General features: G+C 34.4%; 1 protein-coding gene across 1 annotated transcript in view; it reads right to left on the reverse strand.

The window, feature by feature from the left end:
- Nucleotides 1-13,861, reverse strand: part of LOC6048902 (poly(rC)-binding protein 3) — a 516,717-nt gene extending 502,856 nt beyond the window's left edge. Inside the window, exon 1 of the mRNA XM_038260110.1 lies at nt 13,507-13,861. The gene's annotated coding sequence lies outside the window, so the exon portion shown is untranslated. The remainder of the gene's footprint in view (nt 1-13,506) is intronic.
- Nucleotides 13,862-14,143: the final 282 nt, after the last annotated feature.

Genomic DNA, 14,143 nt, shown 5'->3' on the forward strand with positions numbered 1-14,143 from the left:
TTATTTAGACTTATAGCTTATAATTCGATATCTCCATAAACAGCATTAAGGGCCGGTCATCGAACAATGTCTAAAAGCTGTTACAGGCCAGATGAAATGGCTTCACTAGCTGGTTGGGCAGCCATGATTTAGACAGTTTTTTTTTTCATGATAATTTGGAATTATGGAAACTTCAAATATTGGCCTTGTTGTAATAAATCGCATAATTAATAATCATTAAAAAACTCTCTTTGTGTCAATCAACTTTTTTTTTTCAAGCTAAAACCAACTTACATAGCTTTCATTTCATTCAATTCTTATGTTAAGTTTTATTCTTTAAGTGACAGGCCTATTCTTTTATCTGCTATCAGTGTTGTAAATGTGCAAATTGATAGAAAAAAAACTATCATTTGATGATTCCTGCACTAAAACATCAGAAAGTATAGCGACCGTCACTATAGCTTGTGAGTTCTCTTCTTTTATCTCGTGCTTGCCAGCAAGAGCATTCTCTTTCTATCACTTCTTCTCTTTTCCTCGTTCACGCGAACTCGCCGAAGATTCTTATGTTTTCTCAGAAAACAGCAATGAAAGAACGCGAGAGGGCGATTGGGGACCAACCACCCACTAAGACTCGTTGAACTCAGGAAGGTGCTGTGTCCTATCCCTCGGCTAGACCAGACCAAAATCCATGATAAAGCTGTCAGACCAAAACTGTCAGACCAAGACAGTCAGACCAAAGAGCAAAAAGTAAACAATCTTGGTCTTCGGTGTAGGTGCACACAAGTCAAGAAAAAACAAAATTGAAAAAGAATTTTATTTTTCAATTTCAATAACTGATTTTGGGCTGCAAAATTAAATGAACGCCAGAAAATTATTAAACAGTGCGGCGTCCTGTACACCGACAATTAAATAAGCAGTTAAAAGCCTTATTCCTCCAATTTAATTTTTGATCACGTTTTCGGTTTCCACCTGAACAATCTTGAAATTATTTATGCGGATTTGTGATTCCTCTCGTTCCATCATTCCCTTGGTTGAACTGCGTTAGCAAATTTTGTTTTGTGACAGCTTTTGTGGCTACGTTCTGCTGAAGGGTGATGATTTTGAATGTGGGAATGAGAGAGAAATAGAGAATGTCACAAGGGATTCTGTAAACACGTGACCGGCAATTCTTAGTGCTGAGAATCTTGCGACAGAAAGAAGGACAGTGAAAGTTGGGAGATGACATTTTGGACCTGATGATTGAAGTCGATGAGTAATGAAAGTTTGATAAAACATTTTTTAAGAAAATCAGGAAGTAAGTAGAAACTGAAATACATTTAAATAGTGATGCTCCAGTAACATATTAAAAATTATAAGTTCTATGTGAGCTTGAGAAAAAACGAAATAAACTCTATGGATATCCATCTTGTTTGGTTACGAATTTAATTAGTTAAATTAAATTTTGATCTTGCTCACTTACAGTTCTAGAGTCAATTTTCATAAAAAAAAACTATGAGTCATGTGTTTCCTAAGCAGATAGAACCTTTTGAAAATTTATTCTAGAGTTCTTCCATAAGAAAACTGTGTATTATTTTATATTTTGTTGAGTTAATGAAAGTTGCTGGCAATAGTAAAATAACATGTTTTTAAATAAAATCAACCAAAACTAGTGATTTACAGCCACTATTACTTTTTACATTTTACTTTATCCAAGAAATCGCATGAAAAATACTTTAAATATGATCAACTTTTTTTTAATTTATCGAGTAGTAGCTTTTTCAAAACTTTTTTTTCGTAAAATCGCGATAACTCGTGATGTTTATAAGCAACCCCAAATGTTTATATATCATTTTTTTTTTTTTTGAAATTGTCTTCCTTACAACTTTGTTGAACATTATAACACTCTAAAAATAACCCTGCAAAGTTAGAAAACACACGAAATTTTAAAATGAAAAATTATGTTTTAAATGAAAAAATGACCCTTATTTGTCAATATAGATTCGAAAAGTAAATTCAAAGTGACGTGTTCCAACATTTTTTACAGTCGAGTAACGGAAAATGGCAGAGTTTTTAAAACCTTTTGAGTGTTTTTTCGATGAAAATACGTTTTTTCCGAATTCTGAGTAAGCCATCAAATCGGGCGTTTTACATAAAAGTTCCTTTGACACTAAATTTCTATCTCATCACCGTTTCAGGCTGAAAATTATTGAAAATCACCTCTTTTTTCGCATGTTCTAAAATGAAAGGAGTCGTACCGCCCCTCCGTCATGAGATATCAAAAAACGGACCTCGGATTCGTGATCAGGGACGTTCACGTAAATCGAAGAGGGGTCGGGGCAACTTTTCCCGATTTTGTGTGAGTTGGTAGAGAATTACTCATTAGCAAGTAAAGATAAATTACACCAGAAACATTCACCTGATGTTGCCCAAAATAAATGAAAAACACAACATATTTCCCTCAAACTTTTCCATCCATCTTCCGCCAGTCCCAAAAGCCACTTTTCCTCCGGAAAAAGCAAAACCGTTACGCTGTGAAGTCATTCCATGCTAGATTAGAGTCATTTCGCTGACAAATGACATGTCCTGCGAGAGGTTTAAAAGAAACACATCTTCACGCGCGTTACAACAGATTGTAGGTAGGTAGTAGATTCCACTTACTTGCCGTGACTTATGATGCCAGCAGTCGCGTGTCCTTAAAGCTTGTCTCTTTTTTTTTGTGCTCCACAAATCGACCTCCCTCCAGGCAACACGTGGTGGTGTGGGAAATTATTTTCGTCGTTCCACGTGGTTTCCCCCCGCGGCGAATGCTTCCTTCTTATTCTTCTTCTTCTGCTTTTTCTTGTTAGAAATCAACTTTGTCGACAGATCTTTAAAGGGCGAACAGCAAAAAAAAGTTGCGCAAACTTTTTTTTCTTCTTATTTCTTCTAAATTCACTTTGGCACTGTCACTTGTTCACTGATTTCTGTTTCTCTTTTTTGTTTTTGCTGTTGTCCGCCGGCGTCACCACCCCCAGGCGATTACAAGTTTATAATTTTCTTGTTTGAAAATAAATACTGCTCCTTAACAGTTGGACCGGTTCCAAGCGGCGATTTTTCGTCCCTTTTTGTAGCGCTCAAACTCGACTCGAGAGGGAGTGGGAAAAATCTATTTTTAAATTCCCCGCTGGATGTCCTCCCCCGTTCGAGATGATGCTGGTGATAGTCCTTGGCCGTAGAGAGAGGAGTGATTGCTAGATTCTTCCCCCCAAGATCCCCGTCGTCTTGGTCTGCGACCTTTATCGCTTGCTATCAATCTAGGTTGATTTAATTTTGGGTTTGCTGGTGACTTTTCCACGGTTCAATTCCCAGTGCTGGTAGGATCGGTGTCTAATTTAAACCCAAGGATGGTTTATAACATTTTCAATTTTAAGATTTGAATTGGACTTAAAATTTGAACTTTGTTTGGTTTTATTCATTTAAGATTCGTAAGAAATCAGAAATCATACGCTGAATCAGGACCAAAGGTTAGCTTATAAAAAATCATAGGTAAAATAGAGCAACAATTTTGAAATTACAAGATGAAATCCACGAAATCGTTTCAAAGAATACGAATATTCAGACTAGATTTTGAAAGGACGCATGAGCCATTTGTTGACAAAGTCGTTCTTGATTGGTATTCTTTCTTTAAAAGAAAGGTCACATTCAAAAATGCATGAGAATTTGCATCTACACTGCCTTCAATTACTTTCAACGTAAAAGCAATGAAAAAATTGTTTTGTTTATAGAAAAATACAACTTCTCAAGTAGAGTTACATAAAACGTTTACTAAGTTTAGTTTTAGTTCATAAAAGAACAGTTTTTAAGAGTCAGATATTTTTTTGTACATTTTCAACCCAATCAATCAACATAACATGGTCTAGATCGCAAAAGTATGTGGAAATTGGAAGAGTTGTTGCAAATGGGAAGAGGCAACTTCTAGCTTGTTTGAACATTTTAATGGATTAGGGTGTTTTAGAAAAAAAGGGAGAATGGCTTTTGGATTGTTTTCCTTCTACATGTCGATCCAAGCAACTTTGTTGAAGACTCTAAAATTTTATCTCACAATCTACACCTCCAACGACTAATTTTATCAATAGTATAAGAACAAATCATCAACAATCAGTTTTCGGGGCAATTTCAGAGCTCCAAAAAACAAACATTTTTTTCAAGTGCTTAAGGTCTGCTACAGCAAACAAGAAGCAATTTTAGAACATAAATACCGTAAAACGGGGTGACTTTGATAGCCGGGGTGACTTTGATAGGTTTGCGATTTTCCCGCAAAATGAAGAGTACAATTAAAATACTAACGGAATTGTTTAGAATCATACTGACCGTGGTAGAGAAGTGTTCAAAGTACCTCAGGAAGAACTTTTCATAAAATTTTGACAAGTTTAAAAAGTTAGTTAACTATAATTAAGAAAATGTTGATGAAATCATTATTTTAAACTTTTCAAAGTGTCATGATTTTCGCAATGAACATGATTTTTAATCGGAAAACGGAATGTATTTTCGGATTCTATGCACAATTTTCCACTAAGAGAAGGTTAAAAAAGTTTGTAAATAATAAATAATATGTGTTTTTGGAACAAAATCAAAAAAATCTCCAAATTTATAGGCAATTTCAGTTGAACAAATTTCGTGTAAAATGTGAAAACTTATGATTCGTGCTTTGAATTTAGTATAACATGAAACATAAATCGATAATTTCATAAACAAAACTAGTTTTAACAAATTTCATGCAAAATTCCGACTTTTTAACAATTTTACCTAAAATTTATAAGTATTTTATTAAAAAGCATATAAACTTAGTTAACTAAATAAAAACATTGTTTTTTTTTCTTAAAAACTATATCAGCTATTTCAGGGCCGTATCTAAGGGGGGTGTTATGGGTGTTCAACACCCCCCAAGGAAAAAAAATGTCTTACACCCCTAACGCCCCGAAGGGCCGGCATTTTTTATGACTATCAAAATTTGACACCCAGAGAAAAACTTCACTCTCACTGATACGCCATCAGGTGAAAACTCAACTCTCAGTAAATACGCCCTCATAAAAACATTTGACGCTAAGAAAAAACTCCACTTGCACAAAACACGCCCTTTTAAAAATATTTAAAATAACTATGTTCGTTGACGCCAAGAGAAAAACTAAACTCTTACTCAATACGCCCTCATGAAAATATTTGCAAAAAAACTGATCGATGACGCCTTGAAAAAACCCAACTTTCATTAAATACGCCCTCAAGAAAATTTTAAAAAAAACTTTGATCAGTGACGCCTTGAGAAAAACTCTACTTGCACTAAATACGCCCTCAAGAAAATATTGAGCATGAGCATGAGCATGAGCATGGTTGACTGCCAATGAGCTGCTACTCCGTTATTGACAGATCAGCTGAAGTTAAACAATGAATCAAAAATGATTAGTGGGAGCCAACCATCCGTTCACTGTTTAACCTCTGAAGTTCCCTGCTTTATTAGTCAATACCGGCGCCCTCCCAAGAAGCCTGCAGTTCAACGAAAGGGAGGAATGTTAGTCCGATAGTTGAAGTTGCAGACTCATCAAGCACACAGTTTTTCGCTATATACTTGTTGATACCGCTTGAGACCGTTGAATCCACAGCATCTCTTTCAAGCATCACGTGATTAATATTTTTTTGGGTTAGTAGGATAAGGTATTGGCTTTTCGATGCCTCCCGGGCTACGATGCTATGGGGAGGACTTTCATAACAGACCCGTCGGCGAGCCTTCCGAGCAACGATGCTATGGGAAGGTCTTTCTGGTTAACACACAAAATCACTCACTCACAATTATTTCACTCCACTATTAATTATTCTAAAATGTCAGTGCGTCTTTCGATCATTATATAGAAATGGCTTTTTCACCATACAAAATAAAACCTTAATCGAAAAAATTATACACAATTTACCCGACGCCGTGCCTTCCGATCAACGATGATATAGGAAGGGCTTTGAAAATCACAAAACAATTAATTAAGATCACAAAAAACACCAATTACTCAACGAAAATTACGCTCAAGACACAAATAATTCAGTAAGGCATGCTATTATTCGATTACCACAATCACTCACCCCAAACGAATAGCGACACAAAAGCACACAAAAAATTAACCTGAATAATCACGACTTCGCGTCCCCACTTCCAGCGCACCAATGATGCTATTTAAGATTACCAGCACACAAAAAAAAATAACCTGAATAATCACGACTTCGCGTCCCCACTTCCAGCGCACCAATCAAAATACGCCCTCAAGAAAATATTTAAAAAAAACTTTGATTGTTGACGCCTTGAAAAAAAAACTTTAATTAAATACGCCCTCAAGAAATTATTTAAAAAAAAACATTGATCGTTGACGCCTTGCAAAAAAACGTCCACTAAATACGCCAACAAGAAAATATCAAAAAAGCTTTGATCGCTGACGCCTTGAAAAAAACTAAAGTCTCACTTAATACGCCTTCATAAAAATAATTTCAAAAAAACTTTGATCGTTGACGCCTTAAAAAAAAACTTTAACTAAATACGCCCTCAAGAAGTTATTAAAAAAAACTTTGATCGTTGACGCCTTGCAAAAAAACTTCCATTAAATACGCCCTCAAGAAAATATTTTAAAAAAAACTTTGATCGTTGACGGCCTGAAAAAAAATCAACTGTCACTAAATACGCCCTCAAGAAAATATAAAGAAAAGCTTTGATCGTTGACGCCTTGAAAAAAACTAAACTCTCGCTTAATACGCCTCCATTAAAATAATTTTAAAAAAAAACTTTGATCGTTGACGCCTTGAAAAAAAAACTTTCACTAAATACGCCCTTAAGAAAATATAAAAAAAACTTTGATCGTTGCGGGCTGAAAAAAAAATCAACTGTCACTAAATACGCCCTCAAGAAATTTAAAAAAAAACTTTGATCGTTGACGCCTTGCAAAAAAACTTCCACTAAATACGCCCTCAAGAAAATAAAAAAAAAAACTTTGATCGCTGACGCCTTGAAAAAAAAAACAACTAAACACTCGCTTAATACGCCTTCATGAAAATTATTTAAAAAAAACTTTGAGCGTTGACGCCTTGAAAAAAAACATTCACTAAATTTGCCCTCAATAAATTATTTAAAAAAAACTTTGATCGTTGACGCCTTGAATTTTTTTTTTTCGCTAAATACGCCCTCAATAAATTATTTAAAAAAAAAACTTTGATCGTTGGCGGCTTGAAAAAAATTCAACTGTCACTAAATACGCCCTCAAGAAAATATAAAAAAAAACCTTTGATCGCTGACGGCTTGACAAAAAATCAACTGTCACTAAATACGCCATCAAGAAAATATAAAAAAACTTTGATCGCTGACGCCTTGAAAAAAACTAAACTCTCGCTTAATACGCCTTCATAAATTTAAAAAAAAAACTTTGATCGTTGACGCCTTGAAAAAAAAAGTTTCACTAAATTGGCCCTGAATAAATTATTAAAAAAAAACTTTGATCGTTGACGCCTTGAAAATGTTTTTTTCATTAAATACGCCCTCAATAAATTATTTAAAACAAATTTTTGATCGTTGACGGCTTGAAAAAAATCAACTGTCACTAAATACGCCCTCAATAAATTATTTAAAAAAAACTTTGATCGTTGACGCCTTGAAAAAAACTAAACTCTCGCTTAATACGCCTGCATAAAAATTATTTAAAAAAAACTTTGATCGTTGGCGCCTTGAAAAAAAAACTTTCACTAATACGCCCTCAAGAAATTATTAAAAAAAAAACTTTGATCGTTGACGGCTTGAAAAAAAACTTCCACTGAATACGCCCTCAAGAAAATATTTAAAAAAAACTTTGATCGTTGACGCCTTGAAAAAAAAACTAAACTCTCGCTTAATACGCCTTCATAAAAATTATTTAAAAAAAATTTGATCGTTGGCGCCTTAAAAAAAAACTTTCATTAATACGCCCTCAAGAAATTATTTAAAAAAAAACTTTGATCGTTGACGCCTTGCAAAAAAACTTCCACTGAATACGCCCTCAAGAAAATATTTAAAAAAAAAGTTTGATCGTTGACGGCTGGAAAAAAAATCAACTGTCACTAAATACGCCCTCAAGAAAATATAAAAAAAAAATTTTGATCGCTGACGCCTTGAAAAAAAAACTAAACTCTCGCTTAATACGCCTTCATTAAAATTATTTTAAAAAATTGATCGTTGACGCCTTGAAAAAAAAAACTTTTACTAAATTCGCCCTCAATAAATTATAAAAAAAAAAAACTTTGATCGTTGACGGCCTGAAAAAAAATCAACTGTCACTAAATACGCCCTCAAGAAAATATAAAAAAACCCGATTTAATATCACCAGAGGTGAAATAGAGCCTTTCTTACAAAATGATGAAACTCCGAGAAATAAATTGGTGCAATTATTTTTCAAAAACATAATGATACCATCCAGTGAGAATTTTACCTAAAGCTTCGAATCTTTTTAGGCTAAACCTCAAATGCCATTTTTTTTAATTTCAGAGGTACATTATTTGTCGCAAGACATTTAAATTTAATTAAGAAAAACAAATTGGATTGACATTATTAGAAAAAAATAAAGGGTACTCAGTCTATAATGTTAGTCTATGATTAACTTAAAAAAATATGTATCGCTATTGCACTATGTCGATCAATTATGAGAAGCCAGAAAGAACACTTTCACGCGCAGCGTAAAACGCGCTAGCGTAAAAGCGCTGACGTTTAAGCATCGACTTGACGACTTGTCGAGCTTTCGAGCGAGAACGAGCCGGGACTTCGAATTTGATGTTCAGTATATGATTTTGTATAAATCCAAAAATTTAATAGGAATAAATGGGGTAAAAATAAGACGAAAAACACTAAAATCGCTATATCTCTGGAAATACATTTTGGAAAAGCTTCAAATTTTGGGCCCAAACAGTTTATGGCGCATGTTTTCGAATGGCTTTTTGTTTGAAACTGAAATCTTTAAATTTGATAGTGTTATCTGTAAAATAGTCCAAAAAATACCTCTAAAAATGGCTTTGACCACATTTACTGGTCGAAAATTGTGAATCGAAAAATAAAATGTTCGTCTCCGACCCCACGGCTACAGATCTGGCTTTTAAAAATTGTGGGTTTTACGAGCGGTTTTCCAGTGATGGAAGACACAAATTTTAAGAGCGGATACAGACATCGGCCATGTATTTCAGAAAAAGAGCTCTCAAAATCAGACTTTGAGTTCCGGGTTTCGGGCGAAAATTCAATCGAAAGAGCGCATCTAAACCTTCAATTTAGTAATAGGATTTTTTCCTGGGACGAATCCTCGCCGTGCACGAATTTTTTTAGATTTCTGAAAAAAGCGTTTTTCCAAAAGCAAACCTTAAACCTTTCTTTTGTAAGAAAGGCAAAAAGCTTAGATCGCTAACGCCTTGAAAAAAAAAACTTAACTCTCGCTTAATACGCCTTCATAAAAATTATTTTAAAAAACTTTGATCGTTGACGCCTTGAAAAAAACTAAAGTTTAGCTTAATACGCCCTCATAAAAATCTTGAAAAATCGAAATCGCACTAAAACGGCCAGCTATTTTTATTATAAAGCCTTTGACTAACTGGATAGGCCCTCCTGGATTTTGTTAGTAAAATACTTAGATCGTTATCGGCCAGATCCAAATCCAACTTTGACTATGTACGCCAAAGTGTTTTTTTATAAAGAGTCATTTCTCCCCAACTGGAAACAAAAAAGTACAAATTCGAAATCTTCTTTTTCTGATCCTGCTGAAATTTGGCGAAACTGTTTATCATATCGAAACATGCAAAAATCTTCTATTTTTTGACATTGCCCCAAAGTTTTGCGATTTTCGCCAGTTAAAAAAAACTTTCTCAAATATTTTGGAAAAAAAATTGGTAGAGCAATATTCGACTGCAATTTTTAAAAGAAACTTGACGCTGATTCAATTCAGCGTCATGATTTTGATTAAAATCAAACATGGCAGCATTTTGAGCAATTAGAATAAATGATGCAGGGATGATCAACTTGCCCTAACAAGTAAAGTTTGATTCGAATAAAAAATTTGATGAATTCAGCGTTTCTTAAAAAAGCAGTCGATTTTTGCTTTTTTGTATCCAAGACATGGCCATTTGAAAACTAATAAATTTAATATAAAAAAATAGATGAAAATCGTAAAACTTTGGGGCGGTGCCAAAAAGTAGGGATTTTGCATGTTGCGATAGGATAAACAGCTCCGCTAAATTTCAGGCATGTTCCGAAAAAGTCAATTTCGAGTGGTGTTCCGCTTCGTGAAATGGCCTCGTAAGCAATTGTATGCACTCAAACAAATGAGTTCGCGTAATCGTGAACAGAGTTCATGCCAACGGGAACCAGGAATAAAACTGTTCACTTTCATGGTGCAATGCACTATAAAAGTTGAACAGTTTTCTAACTGTAAAACAGTTAGATCTCTAAATCTAAACTATCAAGGATTCAATAACGTTATTTCAATATTTTCTATCACATATAACACATCAATAATATATGCAAGAATAACAATATATTCATGAACTTATTGATGTTTAGATATTTTTTTAGCATTACTGCTACAATATATAAAGCAAATTTCACGTTTTTGTTTGGTACGCATTTGTTGACTGTATACGCCCTTCCTATAACACACTTACACCCCTAACGCCTTATGGGGGAAAACACCCCCCATTGAAGAATCCTGGATACGGGCCTGAGCTATTTTAGTGATGGTACATTTAGCGTACAAATATAGTTTGAACATCTTTAATATGATTTTAACAAGAAACACTATGACTATCAAAGTCACCCCGGAATTAAAACTAAGAATTTTTAACGTAAATATTTTTCTTCACATTATTGAAAAAACTTTTTTTCCGAAATAGTGCATGGACTTTGTGTAGTCTACCCCAGTACATGTTTTAAAAATAATAATCTTGAGAAAAACCTTACCTATTGAAAAATATTCTAAAAACAAATTGAAATCCTATCAAAGTCACCCCGGTTTACGGTATCTCGAAAAGCACAGGCCAGATCATCTACAAACGCTTTAAAAAATCTTGGGGGTATTTTCTCTAATTTTGATGTTATTTCAATTAAAAATGATAATTTTTCTAGGGAAAAGTGTCTGGAACCACCCTAACGAAATTCTGAAATTGTCCAATTTTATTTTATCCATGTAATTTTCCTGAATCTGCCCTCCAAATAAAGCCAAAGTTCGGAAATGTTGATTTTTTTTTTCATTTCTATGTGTTTTCTTGACCCCTTCTCGCCCAGAGCAATCTTTTTACATTTTATTTTCTAGGCACTGAATTGACCAAAATATATGAAATTTTAATGAATTTTAATTTGTATGAAGGTTACATTCAACATAAAACAGTGCATTAGAAAATGTTATTTCAAACCATTCAATTGTACACCTTCGAAATTTACACCATTTTTTATTGTGTAGATGAGAATTTATGTCATAACGTACATGTTGAAACTGTTCACAGAAAAATGGTATGTAAATATTGAGGTTACTTTTAAACATAAATTGGGAAACGACAAATATTTCCATCGGGCAATTAATGTTGACTGATTAGCTCATTGACGTTCAATTGCAGCTTATAAAAATCTCTTTGATTACAAGTTGGGCAATAAATAACATTGAAGGTTTATTAAAAAAAAATGCCAAAAGAGTTTTTTAAACAGTTAACATTTAAGAGTTGGTCTTAAAAAGGATTGAATTATTAACATGCTAAACATAGAAAACATAGAACATAGAAATTCCTCTACTTTAATTTCGAAATTCATGTTATTTCTTTTATTTTGGGATTTATAAATGAGCATAAATGTACCCTAGAAATTTACTGACAATTTTTTATTCATGACCAATTAAAGATCATTATTATAGAAAAGCATTTAAAACAATTTCCCAGCTTATTTTTTTGAAAAAAAAAATCGGTTGATGAATGTACTGTTAATTTTTTTACTTAAATGTACCATTATAAGTTGTTTTAAAAAAGCTTTTTATAAGGATATAAAAATTATATCAAAATGTACCATTATAAGTTATTTTTATAAAGCTTTTATCAGGATATCTAAATTATATCAAAATACAGTTGCAAAGCTTTAGGTTATTTTGTTTATGGCTTTGCAAATTGGACTCAATTTTTAATAAATAAATAAGAACTTGGAAGAAGGATATTTTTATTGCTACCAAATTTGTGCACATTCTCGTTTCGAGGTGAAGCATGAACCCTGGGATCAACAATATCATGCGCTCTTTGAATTAAAAAAAAATGGCCTTGTCAAATGGGGTTTCTTTAAAGTTTATATAAAGAATTAGGGCGATTCGATTCTTGTACACATAGTTTGCAATTTCTGGGATTTTATTATAGGAAAACATGGTCTGAAATACAATGTAGTAAAAATAACCATATATAAACATATAAATTGTTTATAAAGAAATATTTAAAAGCCATTCATGAGAGACTAATGATCAACAATAAAAACTTTTTAATAATACTTAATGTAAATAATACAAAATATAATATGTAATTTTATAACAAATCTGATTGGTGTTAACCGTTTAAACCAACCAATAGTCAATCAAAAAGTTAAAAAAAAGTTTTCAAAGAAAAAAACTCATGAATATACAAGGTTCCCTTTGCATCTGCCTATGTGTCGCAACATCAACAAGAATTGATCACTTTGAATAATCCTTACTTGAAGTTAATGATATTGATTGTCAGATAAAAAGAAATGTACAAATCTGCCACAAAAATGCACTGAACAAAAGCATGTTGATAGATGAACATTATTCAACAAATCAAAATAAATTGAAAAAAAATGTATTCCTATACATAAATTTTTTATACATTTTTAGCTGAAGCATACCTAAATTTCCGAATAAACTTTAAATGTTGGTGTAAGGCCAAAACAATAAACAAAATTTGTTCATATAGGGACCATCCACAAACCACGTGGACACTTTTTTGGTAATCTCAACCCCCCCCCCCCCCTCGTGGACAATTGTTCATACAAAAAAAAATCTCTTTTGTATGGAGCGTGGACAATCGCCATAACCCCCCTAAAGTGTCCACGCGGTTTATGGATGGTCCCATAAGCCAATTCATGTGGTTTATTTATTAAATAATTCAGTTTTTCATAAAACCAAGTCAACTAGTTCTCTCTTTGTCGAGAATTACACCATAACGCAGCTGTCTTCCGATTCCATCCAAAAGGTGTAATTAATCCAAACTAATTTGTCAACAAACTACTTGCTTTCAATCTAGATTAAATATTCGCACAATCCTACTATCACCATAAGCTTCATCCCATTTCAGACGCCCTTACTTGCCCTGAAGGCAGTGCCATCACCAAAGCTGCGAGATAGAATCTCAACGACTCACAGTTGTGCCGTTTGGGGGGTTCTCCTCCTCGCAGATGAAGAAGACTACGTGATAATGTGGTCTATAAACGCCCTAATAATCAGATCCCAGCGGGATGGGCGAGATAGCCCAAATCGAAGGAGGAAAATCAATTACCAATTTAGTTGACTCGATTTGGCAACAACAATAATGCTAGCAACTTCCAGAGATCTTCAGACGTCTTCGCCGTCAAAACCCTCCAACGCTTCTCCTGGTCCTCGTACCGTACGTACACACGATTTCCGGTGATTATTCCGCGCGGTTAAACGGAGTTTACTGCGACGAACTGGGAAAACTCTGCGGTTTGGGAGAAAACTCGGCGCGCGGCGACAAGGACTAGCGAGCTATTTTATATGTAAGTACTGTGTTGGAGAGCGGAGAGTACAAAGTGTTGTGGAATTTGTGGTTGGAAGCGAGTTTCAGCACACGCGGCCGCACAGGTCAAAATTGCACACAAGACTGACTGACTGGCACAGGATTCTACGACCGCCGGAACAGCAGCACAGACAGGCAGGCAGCACCAGGATCGTGTAATGGAACACCCTCCCCGCCCCCCTTCGGAGCAGCCAGTATCCATCCCGAGATCACCTGTGAGTAGAATTCTCTTCAAACCAACCCCCCTCCCTTACTCTTCTAGGGGGGTGCTGATGCCGTTGATGCCGGTTTTTCTGGCTGTTAACTTCGTTTGGTGGCGGCAAACGAACGGAAATGGAGGCCGCCGCCACGTGGAAGAGCGGAACGGTGGGTGGTTCCG

The sequence above is a fragment of the Culex quinquefasciatus genome, chromosome 3, assembly GCF_015732765.1.
Source record: "Culex quinquefasciatus strain JHB chromosome 3, VPISU_Cqui_1.0_pri_paternal, whole genome shotgun sequence".
In the NCBI taxonomy this organism is placed as follows: Eukaryota; Metazoa; Arthropoda; class Insecta; order Diptera; family Culicidae; genus Culex; species Culex quinquefasciatus.